The 17,435-nt window shown below is 40.3% G+C and overlaps 1 protein-coding gene across 3 annotated transcripts in view; it reads right to left on the reverse strand.

Moving 5' to 3' along the window:
• CSMD1 (CUB and Sushi multiple domains 1) overlaps positions 1-17,435 on the reverse strand; it is a 1,932,406-nt gene that overhangs the window by 1,416,778 nt on the left and 498,193 nt on the right. Inside the window, exon 1 of one of the 3 annotated variants that reach the window (XM_065587776.1) lies at positions 17,334-17,427. The exons of the other annotated variants lie outside the window; for them this stretch is intronic. The gene's annotated coding sequence lies outside the window, so the exon portion shown is untranslated. Of the gene's footprint in view, positions 1-17,333; positions 17,428-17,435 lie in introns of those variants that run through there. 3 annotated transcript variants of the gene reach the window in all.

Below are 17,435 nucleotides of genomic sequence, written 5' to 3' on the forward strand. Positions count from 1 at the left end.
TCCTGAAATGTTGCACCCAGAACTGGACACAGTTCTCCAGCTGAGGCCTAATTAGGGCAAAGGAGAGTGGAAGAATTATTTCTTGTGCCTTGCTTACAACACTCCTTCTAATACATCCCAAAATGATGTTTGCTTTTTCCCCCCCTAACAGTGACCCACTATGAGCCCCAGATCCCTTTCTGCAGTACTCCTTCCTAGGCAGTCATTTCCTATTTTGTATGTGTGCAACTGTTTGTTCCTTCCTAAGTGAAGTACTTTCAATTTGTCCTTATTGAATTTCATCCTATTTACTTCAGACTCTCTCTAGTTTGTCCAGATCAGTTTAAATTTTAATACTATCCTCCAAAGAACCCTTCCCAGCTTGGTATCATCTGCAAACTTTATGAGTGTACTCTTTATGCCATTATCTAAATCATTGATGAAAATATTGAATAGAACCAGACCCAGACCTGATCCCCGCGGGACTCCACTTGATATACCCTTACTGATGCCCTTCCTAATGGCTCTGTGCTATTACATCAGACAAGGCAAATTATGTAAAAACAAATTAGCCTTTTAGTTTTTCTAAACCCAGTAAAAATATTCAAATTTCATAATTTATAAGCCTTTGTCCTCACTGGAGAGTTAACTCGCGCTTAAGTCAAGTGTTGCCCCTGACTTTAGTCTGATCCACACACAAAAGTCCTTGACCTGAGTGTGGTGGTGCTTTTTACTCAAACTGGCTGGGGTTTGACTACAGCTCAAATTTAGCACAAATCAGAGTCTTCCACAATCACTGTGTGCTGTTCAACCACACTGAAACAACACTTGCTCTCACTTGAGCTAGGCTAACTCAAGAGTAGTTAACCTGAGGGCAGATAACCCAAATTAGGCTATGTCTTCACTGCAGAATTAAATGTCCCTATTGTGTCACTTTATCACATTCAGCAGGTAACCTCCATGTTATTTAATAATTCAGTCTAAAAAGAGTGTTTCAGTAAAATGTGTTTTTTGTACAACATAGTTAATACAAAAGTAAAAACACTAAATACTTTATTTCCAAGATAAGTAAATTATGCAAACTACAATGTAGTAATCAAATATAAAAATAATGGGCCTGATTTTGATTTCACACCAGCTGAAAATTTTCTTCAGTGGAGTTACTCTGGAATTGCACGAATATAAATGAGAAGTGAATCAGGAACAACATGCCTGGTTCTCCATTGTGTTCCTCCACTTTAACACAGTTGAAATAATTGGAGTCACATGGGCATAAGACTGGGATTAAAGCCCAAACCTTAATCTTGTCTACCAGCTAGGTGACTGATCACTCTAAACCCAACGTGCTTGAAGGCAATCCTCTTTATTCAGTAACACAACTCCACCTGCCTCTTCATAACAGAATATGAGTTTCTGCAGTGTCCCCTCCCCACTCTTCCTGTCTGAGAAGCTAAATCATTTAGTGCCCATATCGCTTCTTCCTTTTCTAGCCAAAATTTAACAGTCAACAACCAATATTTTCTGTAACACACAATTCCAAATACTTATAACCAGGCTAGCAACTAAACTTATTATCAATATTCAATTAAAATCTCAAGTGTCTTCCATGGTCACTTACACCAGTGGTCTCCAAACTTTTTTCATCGTGCACCCCTATCAGTAAAAAAATTTTGAGCACGCACCCCCTGCCGCGCCGGCTCTACCGTTTTTGCCGAAGCAAAAAAAAAAAAAAGAAGCTCCTGCCGCTCACCCACAAGGATCCTCTTGTTCATCCCACTTTGGAGACCACTGACTTAGACTACGAGGTCTCCCTTGAAATATCAACTGTTCTTGCTTGACTCTCACTTTGAGCTCCACATGCCTCTCTGCCTCATATCCTTTTTCTTGTGGTTATTTTGGATTCTCAATCATGTCTACAATATCAGAGCACTGTCCATGTGCCATAGGCTTCATTCTGAGTGACTTCCATTGCGTAGCAAATTCCAACTGCCTTGTCAGAGGGTAATTCTGGGTCTCCTAGCAGTATCTGAGCTATTTGTTCCAGATTCTGGTCACAGTCTGGTCTCTTATCAGGGACCTAGATTTGCAAGACTAATCTAAGGCTGAAAAGCCAGTTACAAATGTTATGTTCATACCATACACACAGAGAAGTTCAATAAAAACATGAAATACTCTTGCAAAGTAACACTACTTTATGTCTTAAAATTCAAACTGATAGCACACAGGAACCAAAAAAAGACACCCCCAAAGCAGAGTACTCCATAAAACAGAGAGGCACAATTTACCTCACTTTATTCTAGATTTCTGCAGATTGACTCTCTGATCACACACTTCCATACAGAGCCCCCTAGCCTGTAAGCCAGACGAGGAAATCCATGAGCATTTAAACTGATAGTTTACCATTTTAATTTCTTTTTTTTTTTTAAATACACCACAACAAACCTAGACTACGGCTTCATTTTATTTTTGTACCCTCAGGTTAAAACCTTCTCTCATATGTTTCATTTTTTCCATGGAGTGCAATACTCCCTAAGTTTCTGTAATAGTTTCATAATTAGCCTCCTCTGCTTAAGTTAACTGAAAACTGTCAAACACATCAAGTGAATCAGAACCTGTTATTATCAGAAAAATAAGGCTACCTTCCAATTGTTTTCTTTTTTCACCGGCACTCATTATTTGCAGATACACAGTGAATCTCTGCTTAATCTCTTCCAGTTATCTTCCACACATGGATATGAAGAGACACTTGGAACTGAATCACCGAGTAAAGAGAACGTCTTTCAAGCCCCTTGGGTGCAGAGAGATTTCTGAACACCTCATGGTACCAGGAGTAAATAGAAATGAATGAAAATAACCTGAGTAGAAGAAAGGAGAAGCTAAAAGCTCCACCAGAACAGAAACTCTTCTTACTAAGGCCATGCCTATACTACCACTTATGTCAGCAAAATGTATGACACTCAGGGCTGTGAAAAAAATACACACCCCTGAGCAACATAAGTTACATTGACATAAGTGGTAGTGTGCACAGCACAATGTTGGTGGGAGAGCTTCTCCCCTCGACATAGCTACAGAATGTGGGTTTCTTGCAACACTCTCCCCCAGAATTCCTGCCTAGGAAGATACCCCACTGAAAAGGTATAGTTCCCAGTATCACAGAGGCCTCCTGTTCCCCAGAGACTGAAAAAATCTCTCTCTGAATAGTGTAGGCTAAACTAGGTTAAACTAGGCTGTGGGTTCTAAAGAATTAAATTAGGCCCCTGAATTCGCAATTTTGATATTCTTTCACTTAGAAGTGATAAAGTTATAGTATAAGGGAGTATATAGAGAGCGCCGAACCTACACCGAGCCAAGCTAAACGCAGAATCACCCTTCCATTAACCTCAACTGTTATAAACACTGTTTACTTGCCTTTTTCCTCTTTCTTGTGCTATAGATTCTTCTGTAACCAGGAATTTTATCAATTACATTCAGAGAAGAAATATATTGTGAGAACAGATAGCTAATTGTCCCCTCTTGATATCTCACCAAATCCAGTAGTCAAGAAAGACTAATTTACTCATCCAACCTTCCCTTGTGCTTAAACTCCTACTCTGAAGCTATAACACTGAGCTAATACATCAACCTAATTGGAAATAAACTGTAATACAAGAAAACATTTATCCTATTGTTAATGGTTCAAGAAGAAATAGCAACAGACAGTTGAGCAAAAAAAAAAAAAAAAAGAAAAAAGACTTTTAGTTAGTGTATATTTTAATGAACAATGCTAAAGAAGAAATTAAGGAGTTCCAAGTAGAGGATGCAAAGCTGGATGGGTAGGAAATATGCAGTGATACTTTGACTTGTGCAGCTGACACATTTATTATCTGCAACCTGATCTACATACATCCCAAAATCTTGGATTGTCCAAAGGGAATATGCTAGAAACAAACTGTTCCCTTTTTGGAATCAGCCCAGCCCCCTACTACAAGAGAGAACTCATATAAGTGTTGCAAAATCCCAGTTCATTGTTCTCTCTCCAACTAAGAGATCCATTTCTATTCACCTGAGGTTCCTAAAACTGAGGTGTCCCAATCGTGACCCAAGAAGATTCCTCCCCTATTTATGTTAGCAGTGTGCAGAGACTTTGTTCCCAAAAGGAAATGTTATTTTAACTAAAAGTCCATTACAAACAGGAACCTGAGTTTTGGAACCTACTGGCCCAAAGTCCCAAACATAAGCAGCCTTTGGAAAGAAACAATTTTCCTGAAGATCAAATATAAGACGAAATCGTCACCGTATCAGAAGACTCCCTGGACAACAAAAGGAAGATAAATTCCACTTTGCTCTAAAGCATAGGAAGACTTAAGTCAATATTTACTGCTAAAATTCCATAGGGATTTTTTCTGCTTTGAAGGAGGCCAGAATTTGGCCTGGAAAGCAGAAATACTGCCTTTCTAGAATCTTGAACTTCCTTCTAGTTCAGATTGTTGTTCCATAAATCCAGATCATTGTTCTGGACCCTCACATTAAAATTCCAAATTAACAAATTTAACTTTCATAAATACTAATATATACTGATTCCAAATAAATTCCAAGAAAGATTATACTAGAAATGGGAAAAATAGAGCTTTAACATAGCCTTAAGATAATTGGACTGAGTTACAGGATTTAAAACTAATGCATTGTAACTAAATACTTGTGCCTAAATTCAGTTGTTTGTTTTTCACCTAAAGACCAATGTAATTGAGAGGAACTAAGATTTGCATGTTGGTATATTAAGGCTGATCTGTCGCCACTTACTAAAGCTATTTTGCCATTGCTTAAAGAAGTAACCTTGAGCTCATAACTCTCTTGCTGTGTAGCTCCAAAAATCTGGAGTTGTACAGTATGGTGTTAGCCTTTGTGAGAATTCACTGTTTGATGGTTATTTTTTGTTCTATTGTCTTGTCAAAATTTAATTCTTAACTTTAAGAGCTACTGAGAACAGTTTGGTTATATCACTGTTCTACTCTGCCCTGTGTCTTACACACTAACTTCTCTTGCAGATGTGCTGTTTTTGCATGGGGGAGTGAGAATTGCCTGCTGGTGAGAGAAGCATCCTTAGATCTCTGTCCCATGTAATAATATTATACTATATACTGTATATGACAGTGAGCAAAGCTAACTTCAAAACCTCACTTCAGTTTTTGTATGTGTGGGCTGTAAATATTAGAATACACTTATTTTAATCATGGGGTATGTTTCTAACTATAGAGTGATGTAACATGCTAATACCTTACACCCTAAATGTGCCTCATTTCCATTTTGGGTGTGGTAAATTATATTGCTACAGGCTTACTCTTGTTTATTCCAATTACTAAGGGATTATCTACACATACAGTGCTGCAGTAGTGCTGCTGTAGCACTTAGTGAAGAAGGACGCTAACTACACCAATGAGAGAGCTTCTCCCCTCAGCATAGGTACTCCACCTCCCAAAAAGGTGGTAGCTATGTCAACAGGAGGTGGTCTCCTGTCAACATAGGGCTTTCTACACCAGGAGTTCAGTTGGTGTAACTGTGTTGCTCACGGGTGTGGAAAATCCGCACTCCTGAGCAACACATTTATACCGACCAGAGCTAGTTCCAGGCACCAGCATTCCAAGCAGGTGCTTTGGGCGGCAATCTGCAAGGGGCGGCAGTTTGTGTGTTTTTGCCGCTCCAAGCAGTGCACCAAATTGCCGCTGCAGATGGCGGGGGCAGTCTATGTGCAGTAAGGGCGGCACGCGCGTTTCCGTGGTGGCGGCAACTTCTATGTTCAGCTGCCCGCGGGGGCAATTCGGCGGCAGCTTCTATGTTCAAATGAAGACAGAAGCTGCCGCTGAATTGCCGCCGCTGTGGAAACGGGCGTGCCGCCCTAACAGCACACGGACTGCCCCCGCCGTCCACGGTGGCAATTCAGCGCACTGCTTGGGGCAGTAAAAACAGTAGAGCCGGCCCTGATACTGACATAAGATTGCAGTGTAGCCCAAGCCTAAAAGTACTATGTTCCTCTAATTACTTTTCTACATACCAGTTTTGCTAGTGTTTATACTTTGTGTGTGTGTGTGTGTGTGTGTGTGTGTGTAAATGAGAGAGAGAGAGACTTGCAAGGACCTGTTGATGCCAATTGACAAAGGGCACAAGAGTGCATAAGTGTTACAGGGATCTCCTGTATCTGGTATTTACATAGAATTTTAGTTTCTTAAGACAGATCTGAAGATTGTTTATTAGTCTAGTTTAAGTTGGTATTATATTATAGTATAGCATCAAGTATATTATCATATTCAGCTTAACAGTTATAATTATTTTTAGTTTAAGACATTTTTGGTATTGAGTTACAGTGCTTAGCCTAGTTTCCCTTTATTCAATTGACCTTGGTTATTTGATAGTATTATATTTAGTGTGTTTATTGAATTATTAATGATACTTAACCATTAGCCTCTTTCAACAGGAGACAAATATTCTTTGATATGTTTAATGTCTTGAGTAATTGATTGACTAGCATGGTTGTTGATTCTTATGTGTTTTTGAGTTTTAACCTTTATGATACCAATTTAATCACAATTTTGATGTGATTTTCTTAGGGTTTTGTATTTCATAGTTGACTAGAAGTTGGTTGTAAATATTAATACCAGTATTACTCATTTATTTACCTTTCATTTTATATCCTTAACTCATGTGCACAATCGTTCTAGATTAATTTGTGTATGATTATCTCTTGTTATTTTAGTTACTTTAATAAACATTCTTTATTTCAATCATGTTCAATTGTTGATTGTGAGTGTATTAAAAGAACGCCTATGACTAAAATAGTAACAGTCACATCCCCTGAGATGATCTCATGAATAATCAGTATCAATAACTAATTTTTTGATTTTGGTTTTCCCTGAACTAATTGGATGAAAAGCAACTAGTTAATAATTCCATCTAATTAATTGTTGTTTTCCCCCAGTTATCAGTTTTGAAAATTCTTTTCATTCAGAATTTTTTATCAAATTAATCAAATACCTGTTTCCATCCCACAAGGCAATCACCTGAAAAGACAAAATTTGTTCCCAGAACCAGAAATATATCACCAACAGTCTATAAAAGCCTATTGTTTAATGATGGTTATGTTTAGTTGTTCTCTTCCCAGAGATTTCAATTTAGTGCTAATTCCCATTCTCCATGCTGGTAAAGTCTGTTCCAACCGTAATCCTGAGTATCAATTTTGGCCCAATTCTGGTCTCAGTTACACAGCTATAAATCCTAAAAAAATATTGACTTCAATGGAATTGCTCCAGGTTTACATTGCTGTAAATGAGGACATAATTCTTCCCACAGATTGTATTTATTCATTAGCAACCCTATAACAACAGACATGTGTGTGCAAATAATGGAGGAAATGATTTTGTAAGGAGATGGATTAGCTTCAAGCTTATAACTGTAAATACCAGTGAATAAAAGACAATTGAGAATACATTGGACCCACCAAGGCTAGCACTTACAAGGCTTCGCTGCTGAAGCACCTACAGAGCTTGCCTCCTGGTCATGGTACACCTGGCATGCCCCTAGGGGTTTGGTGAATTTCAGCACTGAGCAGCAGCAATAATTACAGAATGTTAGGAAAGTTATTGTTGGGTCAGCCCTATTTCAGGCTCAACACTGCTATTTTTAATACATACACATTAATATTTGTATTTTTCACCAAATCCAGTTAAATTCATAGAGTATTAAAGTTCTATTCTACTCTGAAAAGTGACTATATAAAAACAGTAACCTCTTACTCAATGTATCTGTTCCTTATGCATATCATATCTCCATGACTGACAAAACTGTATATTTATTGGTCTTCACTTTCATTGGTGCTATGGATCCAACAAATCTAAGAGGGAATGAGCTGGCTTCTCGGGCCCTTTTTAAAAAGTCACACTTCTTACTAAGTTCCAACCTGTACAAGCACACTGATTGAAACAGATTTGCTTAGTTCTCACAAAGGGCATAATTTGAATTGTGTCCAATGCTGTTGCACAGATAGCACCCAGGTCCTATTTTGATCTACAGGAATGATGCTCAAGGAGAGAATACAGTGTGACTGTCAGATCCCAAGTTGAGCTGTCTAAATAAAAAGCTAAAATTCTTCTAACATCCAGTGTATGTAATGTAGCTTCCCCCATCCTGTAGGTGAGGCTTGGGAAAGAAAATCAATAAAATTGTAGACCGCTTATAAGAAAGTCTGAAACCAACTTTGGTAAAAACCCTCAGTGGGTATGAAGAATTACTTAGATTTATGAAAAACAGTCAATAACGGATCAGCCATTAACATATGCAATTCACTTATATGCTTTGCAGAAGTGATACCTATCCAAAAGAGTTATCATAATAGACAGGTGTAATCAAGTACAGTTAACCAAAGATTCAAACTGAGGTTTCATCAATTTTGAGGGCACTGTGTTCAAATCTCAAGATGACACCCAGTGTCTTATTGGAGGATAAATTATTAAGGCACTTTAAGAACCTTTTAACTACACCATTAGTAAAAATTGGTTTACCATCCACGGACCATGGTATGTTGATATGACAGAGTGGAATCCTCACTGAGCTCCTTTCTTACAATACAATAAATATTTTAATATAAGCAATTGGTGCTGTAGATGGATCGACATACACAAAAAAACAAGAAGTCCAATACTAATAGTAGAGGCTTGATTAATCCTCTGGATAGGTTAATTAAGTCCAGGTACCACTGTTGTCTGGCCCATGCTTGTGCTATTAAAAGAACCCTGCCTCTTTCTTGTTTTATTTTGTTCATCACTCTTTGAATTAGAGGAAATGGGAGAAATGCATACTTTAAAATCTGATCCCAATTTATTAGAAACAAATCCAATATTCTGTCTCTCCCTGCTCTCACAAAAAAAAAGTGATATACTTCCTGTTATTGCTGGGGGTAAAAGGATTATTGAATTCCCCTACAAACTGAAGAGGTGGATTACTACTTTGTCTTTCAAAGACTACTAAGGCATTTGACAGGTCAACCTGCTCAAATGATCTGCAAAGGTGTCCGTCCCCCCCACCTTCCCCCGAAATATATGCTTTTGGGTGATCATCCTACTCTATACATCACTCCCAAAGTACTTTGCATAATTGTAGGGAATGAGCCTCCCCTTGTTTGTTCAGATAAGACAATGCCATCATGTTGTCTGTCAGCACTGGAACTACCCTATGTTTGTTCTGAGCCAGAACTGACTTTAGAGCCAACCTGAATGCTCTCAGCTCTAGATATGTAGATTCTTTTCTTCTGGTGATCAATGAGGTCTGACTAACAGATTGTTTTTTAAATGGGCTCCCCATCCCAGTGCGGATGCAGTGGAGGCAAATATTACTGACATTGGAGGGAAATTGAAAGATATACCTTTCATTACATTTGGAGTTTTTGCTCATCACATCAGTGTTGTTAACACCTGCAGGGGAATTACCAATTTGTGATGCATGCTGTCTAAACCTGGTTTGTAATTTTTCACTAACTGCTCTTGCAGGTCTCTCATCTGAAAATGAGCATATGGGGACACTGATGGGGTTGATGCCAAGAGACCCATTAACCTGAGGAAAAAAGAAAATTGTCTGTTTTGGGGACTGGAGAAGGAGATGTACCGACAATTTTATTTTTATAACCCTCTCTTCTGAGAGGGATGCTTTTGCTATATAATCAAATCTAGCATGGGCCTCATGAAAGGGATTCTCTGAGTTGGATTTAGGAACATTTTTTCCAATTTATGTATAATCCTAGATTGGCAAAAAGTAAACATTTGTTTCACATGTAACAGAATTTCATCCATCAGCAATGCTTTTATTAATCAGGGGTCTAGGTAAGGATACATATACATCCCCTACCTCTTTAGATACGCTGAGACTATAGACCCTCAGAGCTCTGGATAAAACAAAGGGCGGGACCTTTTTACTGAAAATGGGCCTCACAGCATGAAACTCCAATATTTTCAATGACCCATTCTTATTGAAAAAAAATAATCATTTGAATCCAGAGCTGCAAACTAACCCTGAAAAGAAAGAGAAAGGATTATAGAAGTTAGAGATAATATGGGGAAACAAAACCTTTTTATATAGGTATTTAATTTTCTGAGATCCAAAATGGGACAATGGGGCCCCATCTTTTTTTGGAATTGGAAAATGTGAATAAAAACCTTTTCCTTTGCGTTCATGAAGCACTGTCTCTATTGCTCCAGACTGTAACAGAAATTGACACTCATTTCTAAGCAAACCAGGATTAACCAGATCCCTGATAAGGAATGAAATGGGGGGAGGAGAGGGCGAGGAGTTATTGGGAGGAAGGGTTTTGAACTGTATCAAATAAAATAACTGAATGCAATAATCTTCAGAATCCACCGGTCTGATGTTATTAATTTCCACTGATGGTAAAAAGGGGACAAATAGTATAGATGTATAGCTGGCTGATCTATAGTTCGCTGTCCTTATGTCAAATCTAAGACCTTGCAGGAATCATGGGAGGAGAAAGATGTTTTCCTTTTATAATCATGTGGTTTAAGTGATGTTGAAGCTGAGAAGCATGATGTTGATGCTAATAATAATTCATTCTTTGATAGTGGTAAGGAACTGATGAAGGAGGTTGGTATTTTCTTTGGTATCTGAATAGTGGAGCCAAAGGTTCTCTCCTTGCTGTATTAAAGAAATCTAAGGATCCAGCTACAGATAAAGTCTTCATTTTCTCTAGCAAGTCATCAGGTTGCACACTGAACAGACCACTACTTCAAAAGGAAGATCTTCAATCCTCATCTTTGCCTCTTGAGGAAGACCACTGATCTAAACAATGTATGCCTTATTAATTTGATAGCCAAAGCTATTGCCCTAGCTGAAGCATCTGAAGAATCAAGTGCCACTCCTATTATTTTTAGCAACGTTTTTCCCTTCCATCAAAAGGGCATTTGCTAACCTTCTGTGTTCCTCTGGCATATGAATTTGTCCCCATAGGCAATATTGGTATATAGCCATGTCAGCTTCATAATTTGATACATCATAGAATCATAGAACTTTAGGGTTGGAAGAAACCTCAGGAGGTCATCTAGTCCAATCCCCTGCTCAAAGCAGAACCAACCTCAACTAAATCATCAGACCAAGAAAGGTAATGGGTTTCCTTCCTAGGTAACCCATTCCAGTGCTTCACCACCCTCCTAGTGAAATAGGTTTTCCTAATATCCAACTTAGACCTTCCCCACTGCAACTTGAGACCATTGCCCCTTGTTCTGTCATCTGCCACCAAGGAGAAAAGCCTAGCTCCATCCTCTTTGGAACCCCACTTCAGGTATTTGAAGGCTGCAATCAAATCCTCCCTCACTCTTTGCTTCTGCAGACTAAATAAGCCCAATTCCCTCAGCCTCTCCTCATAAGTCATGAGCCTCAACCCCCTAATCATTTTCATTGCCCTCTGCTGGATTCGCTCCAAATTGTCCACATTCTTTCTGTAGTGGGGGACCCAAAACTGGACACAGTACTCCAGATGAGGCCACAACAATGTTGAATAGAGGGGAATGATCCCATCCCTTGATCTGCTGGCAATGCCCCTACTTATACAGCTCAAAATGCCATTAGCCTTCTTGGCAACAAGGGCACACTGTTGACTCATATCCAGCTTCTCATCCACTGTAACTCCTAGGTCCTTTTCTGCAGAACTCCTGCCTAGCCATTCGGTCCCTAGTCTGTAGCAGTGCACAGGATTCTTCCATCCTAAGTGCAGGACTGTGCGCTTGTCCTTATTGAACCTCAGATTTCTTTTGGCCCAATCTTCTAATTTGTCTAGGTCCTCTGTATCCTATCCCTACCCTCCAGCATATCTACCACTCCTCCCCGTTTAGTGTCATCTGCAAACTTGCAGAGGGTACAGTCCACACCATCCTGTAGATCATTAATGAAGATTTTGTTCAATATAAATTTATTTATTTATTTATATTGAACAAAACCAGCCCCAGGACCGACCCTTGAGGCACTCCACTTGATACCGGCTGCCAACTAGACATGGAGCCATTGAGCACTACCTATTAAGCCTGATGATCTAGCAGCTTTCTATCCACCTTATAGTCCATTCATCCAGCCCATACCTCTTTAACTTGCCGGCAAGAATACTAGATTAATAGAGATATCCTATCTCCTAGAACTGGAAAGAACCTCGAAAGTTCATCGAGTCCAGCCCCCTGCCTTCACTAGCAGGACCAAGTACTGATTTTGCCCCAGAGCCCTACGTGGCCCCCTCAAGGACTGAACTCACAACCCTCGGTTTAGCAGGCTAATGCTCAAACCACTGAGCTATCCCTCCCCCTGTGGGAGACTGTCTCAAAAGCTTTGCTAAAGTCAAGGAATAACACATCCACTGCTTTCCCCTCATCCACAGAGCCAGTTATCTCGTCATAGAAGGCAATTAGTTTAGTCAGGCATGACTTGCCCTTGATGAATCCATGTTGACTGTTCCTGATCACTTTCCTCTCCTCTAAATGCTTCAGAATTGATTCCTTGAGGACCTGTTCCATTATTTTTCCAGGGACTGAGGTCAGGCTGACTGGTCTGTAGTTCCCCGGATCCTCCTCCTTCCCTTTTTTTAAAGATGGGCACTACATTAGCCTTTTTCCAGTCATCCGGGACCTCTCCCAATCACCATGAGTTTTCAAAGATAACGGCCAATGGTTCCGTAATCACATCCGCCAAATCCTTTAGCACCCTTTGATGCAGCGCATCCGTCCCCATGGATTTGTGCTTGTCCAGCTTTTCTAAATAGTCCCGAATCACTTCTTTCTCCACAGAGGGGCTGATCTTCCTTGATACCCAGTACTCAAGGATCCAATAGTTGCAAAGGTTTAAAGATGAAAACTACTGTAGTGTCAGCCTCCATTTCCGGAACCAATCCAGTTAGAAAGAACTTAATTCAGTCCTCAGATTCTCTGCAAACAGCCAGTCTGAGAGAGAGAGACAGACACTCATTTTACCAGGTATCAGAGGGATAGCCGTGTTAGTCTGGATCTATAAAAAGCAACAGAGTCTCCTGTGGCACCTTTAAGACTAGCAGATGTATTGGAGCATAAGCTTTCGTGGGTGAATGCCCACTTCGTCGGATGCATCTGACGAAATGGGCATTCACCCACGAAAGCTTATGCTCCAATACATCTGCTAGTATCCGACGAAGTGGGCATTCACCCACGAAAGCTTATGCTCCAATACATCTGCTAGTCTTAAAGGTGCCACAGGAGACTCTGTTGCTTTTTACCAGGAGGCCTTCAAGGAACCTATTCTTGATACAGATTCTCGTGGTAGAATCAAGTGACATTCATGATGAGCCAGTTGTGAAAGCAAGAGCTAAGGAGCCGATGAGGACAGGGAAATGTAAAGATGAAGTAGCCTATGCCAGCAGGGCCCCACAACAGATGGTTGTTAGGCACAAGTTCATTGATAAGTTACATCACTGATTGAACCAGGTATCTCAATTGAGCAGGTATCAGATATATTACATTGCACCCATTCAACTAGGTGCCTCCCCTTGGAAGAGAGGAGGGGTTGAACAAGTCAGGATCACTTGTTTACATCCGTCACCTAAGATAGCTTCTGGGTGTCCAGAGAAGATTGTCTCCACTTTTCTTTATTCAGCCAAGGAGACTGTTGGCTCTGGTTCCTTCCAAACCAACAATGGGCTCAGATTGGAGAAGGAATATGGATAGGGATCAGATCTGGAGAAAGTATTGTAAGCAGTTTCATTCATTTGCTCTGGGTTCATATGGACAAAGGTAAATACCAGATCCAAATATAAGTTTTTGGCCTAACTGGCAAGGACACCTTGGATTTGATGGCTCCATTGGCAATTTCCTGCACAAACAGGGAAGAATTGGTAGGGGAAGTAGAAATGGGTGGCAACTTGGGCAGCAGTGACCATGAGATAGTCGAGTTCAGGATCCTGAAAAAAAGAAAAGCAGCGGAATATGGACTTCAGAAAAGCAGACTTTGACTCCCTCAGGGCAGGATCCCCTGGGAGGCTAATATGAGGGGGAAAGGAGTCCAGGAGAGCTGGCTGTATTTTAAAGACGCCTTTTTGAGGACACAGGAACAAACCATCCCAATGTACAGAAAAAACAGCAAATATGGCAGGCAACCAGGTTGGCTTAACAGAGAAATCTTCAGTGAGCTTAAACACAAGAAGTGGAAACTTGGTCAGATGACTACGGAGGAGTATAAAAATATTGCTCAAGCATGCAGGGGTGTAATCAGGAAGACCAAAGCACAATTGGAGTTGCAGCTAGCAAGGGAAGTGAAGAGTAACAAGAAGGGTTTCTATTGGTATGTTAACAACAAGAAGGTGATCAAGGAAAGTGTGGGACCCTTATTGAATGGGGAAGGCAACTTAGCGACAGATGATGTGGAAAAAAACTGAAGTACTCAATACGTTTTTTGCCTCAGTCTTCACAGACAAGGTCAGCTCCCAAATTGCTCAATCTGGGGGACTACATACCAGTCAGTCTGACCTCAGTCCTTGGAAAAATCAGGGAGCAGGTCCTCAGTGAAACCACTTTAAAGCACTTGGAGGAGAGGAAGGCAATCAGGAACAGTCAACATGGATTCATGCCTGACCAACTTGATTGCCTTCTGTGATGAGATAACTAGCTCTGTGGATATGGGGAAAGCGGTGGACGGGATATACCTTGACTTTAACAAAGCTTTTTGATATGGTCTCCCACAGTATTCTTGCCAGCAACTTAAAGTATGGATTGGATGAAGAGACTATAAGGTGAATAGAAAGCTGGCTAGATTGTTGGGCTCAACGGGTAGCGATCAGCGACTTGATGTCTAGTTGGCAGCTGGTATCAAGCGGAGTGCCCCAAGGGTTGGTCTGCTTTTGTTCAACATCTTCATTAATGATCTGGATGATGGGATGGATTGCACCATCAGCAAGTTTGCAGATGACACTAAGCTGGGGGGAGAAGTAGATACTCTGGAGGGTAGAGATAGGGTCCAGAGTGACCTAGACAAATTGGAGGATTGAGCCAAAACAAATCTGATGAGGTTCAACAAGGAGAAGTGCGGAGTCCTGCACTTAGGATGGAAGAATCCCATGCACTGCTACAGGCTAGGGACCGACTGGTTAAGCAGCAGTTCTGCAGAAAAAGACCTGGGCATTACAGTGAACGAGAAGCTGCATATGAGTCAAGAGTGTGCCCTTGTTGCCAAGAAGGCTAATGGCATATTGGGCTGCATTAGTAGGAGGGTTGCCAGCAGATCAAGGGAAGTGATTATTCCCCTCTATTTGGCACACATTTTATCACCCATCACGTTGTTCTTTTGTTCTTGGAAACAGTGGGAAAGCTATTCCAAAGAGACTTCCTCCATTTTTTCCTCATCTGGAAAGTGTGGCACAGAGCACTGGACACAGTACTTCAGCTAGGCCTTAACAGTGCTAAATAGAGCAGGAAAATTGCCTCCTGTGTCTTACCTATGATATTCATGTTAATATACCCCAGAATATTATTAGTTTTTTTCACAACTCCATCACATTTTTGACTCACATTCAATTTGTGATCCACTATAATCCCCAGATCCTTTTTCAGCAGAACTGCCACCTAGCCAATTATGCCCCATTTTATAGTTATACATTTGATATTTCCTTCCTATGTGTAGTACTTTGCACTTATCTTTGTTCAATCTTGTTGATTTTCAGACCAGTTCTCCAATTTGTCAAGGTCATTTTGAATTATAATCCTGTCTTTCCAGGTGCTTGGAACCCCTTCCAACTTGGTATCATCCACAAATGTTATAAGTATACTCTCCACTCCATTATCCAGGTCATTAATGAAAATATTGGGTAGTACCATACCCAGAACTGACCCACTAGAAACATCCTCCCAGTTTGACAGCAAACCATTGATCACTATTCTGTGTACAGTCTTTCAAACAGTTGTGCACCCACCTCATAGTAATTTCATCTAGACCATGTTTCCCTAGTTTGCTTATGAGAATGTTACGTAGGACTGTGTCAAAAGCTTTATACAGCATACTACTTTAGTCCAAGTTGGAAGGCATCTATCTTCTTTTAAGCATTTTAGATAGTTGGGGAGAAAAGTAGAGTTTTAGAAGAGGACGATCGCTGGAACAACATTGGGATGCTTCAGCAGCACACTGAGAGGAACAGAAACTCCATTAGAGGCAGGACAATACTCATCACTTCTAATATAACCATATATTATTTGGCTAGGTTAGTCTTGAACTAACTGAGTGCACCCCACTGCACCTCAACAGGCACATCCACATTGTAGTACTACAGGAAAGTGAGACTCCTTAGAAAGTGTTTGTTCAAAAGGGACTACAGAATGTTTGCTGAAGATGATAATTATTTAAGACTTCCAAAAGTGGCACAGTTTTTGAGCACAACAAATCCATGTAGGCATTTACAAGCATTTTCCCACAAGTAATTGTGTTTTCACCCAATAAAGCATTATTGTAAGGAAGCAAATATTACATTGCATATGTTTTAACTTCTTTGTTAGAACAAACAGATCTTGTAATTTTGTGATTGTTGAAATGAAAATATAATGTATTCCTCAAACTGAGGAGGATGAGAGGAAGTACAAAAGTAAAAAAGGAAATCCTTTTTAAAATATATAAAGCAACAAAAAAAGAAAAACTATTAGCCATCATACTCATTATTCAATGTGTCCTGGAGTAGCAATAAAATATGTGCAAAATAAAGTGACATATAAATGCAGATAACTGACAACACAGTAGCCATGGAACAGATGAGTTCAATACACCAATATATCCTCAGTAGACATCAGGTAGTTAAGTAGAAAAATAAGCTTGAGACAAGTAATATGCTAACCTGCTCAGGGTTCAGAGATATAAAACTCTTGTAGCAATTTTATCAACTACATGAAATCACGATTTGGGATCTCTGGACTGATATACAAACTTGTATTCCTGCACTTTTTGAGAATTCATATTCAGAATACTAGGTGCTGAATCTTAACTTTTTGGAGGACTGCATTTTATATATATATATATATATATATATATATATAGTGACAAAGTTCCTTCTCTATCTTGGTGGGTCCTGCGCTTATTGGCAGATTTTCTTGCCTCAGAGATTCACCATGAGGGATGGGGAACAGCCCAGAGACCTTCCCCTCTGGTAGAACCCACAGTCCAGGTCAATTGGGAGGTTTGGGGGGAAGCCAGTCCCACCCTCTGCTCTGGGTTCCAGCCCAGGGCCCTGTGGACTGCAGCTGTCTAGAGTGCCTCCTGGAACAGCTGCACAACAGCTACAATTCCCTGGGCTACTTCCCCATGGCCTCCTTTCTTCTTTATCCTCCCCACAGGACCTTCTTCTTGGTGTCCGTTAATGCTTATGCTCCTCAGTCCTCCGGCAGCACATCCTCTCATTCCCAGCTCCTTACCCCCACACCACAAGCTGGGGTGAGCTC

This window comes from Chrysemys picta, chromosome 3 (assembly GCF_011386835.1).
Source record: "Chrysemys picta bellii isolate R12L10 chromosome 3, ASM1138683v2, whole genome shotgun sequence".
NCBI classification, from domain to species: domain Eukaryota; kingdom Metazoa; phylum Chordata; order Testudines; family Emydidae; genus Chrysemys; species Chrysemys picta.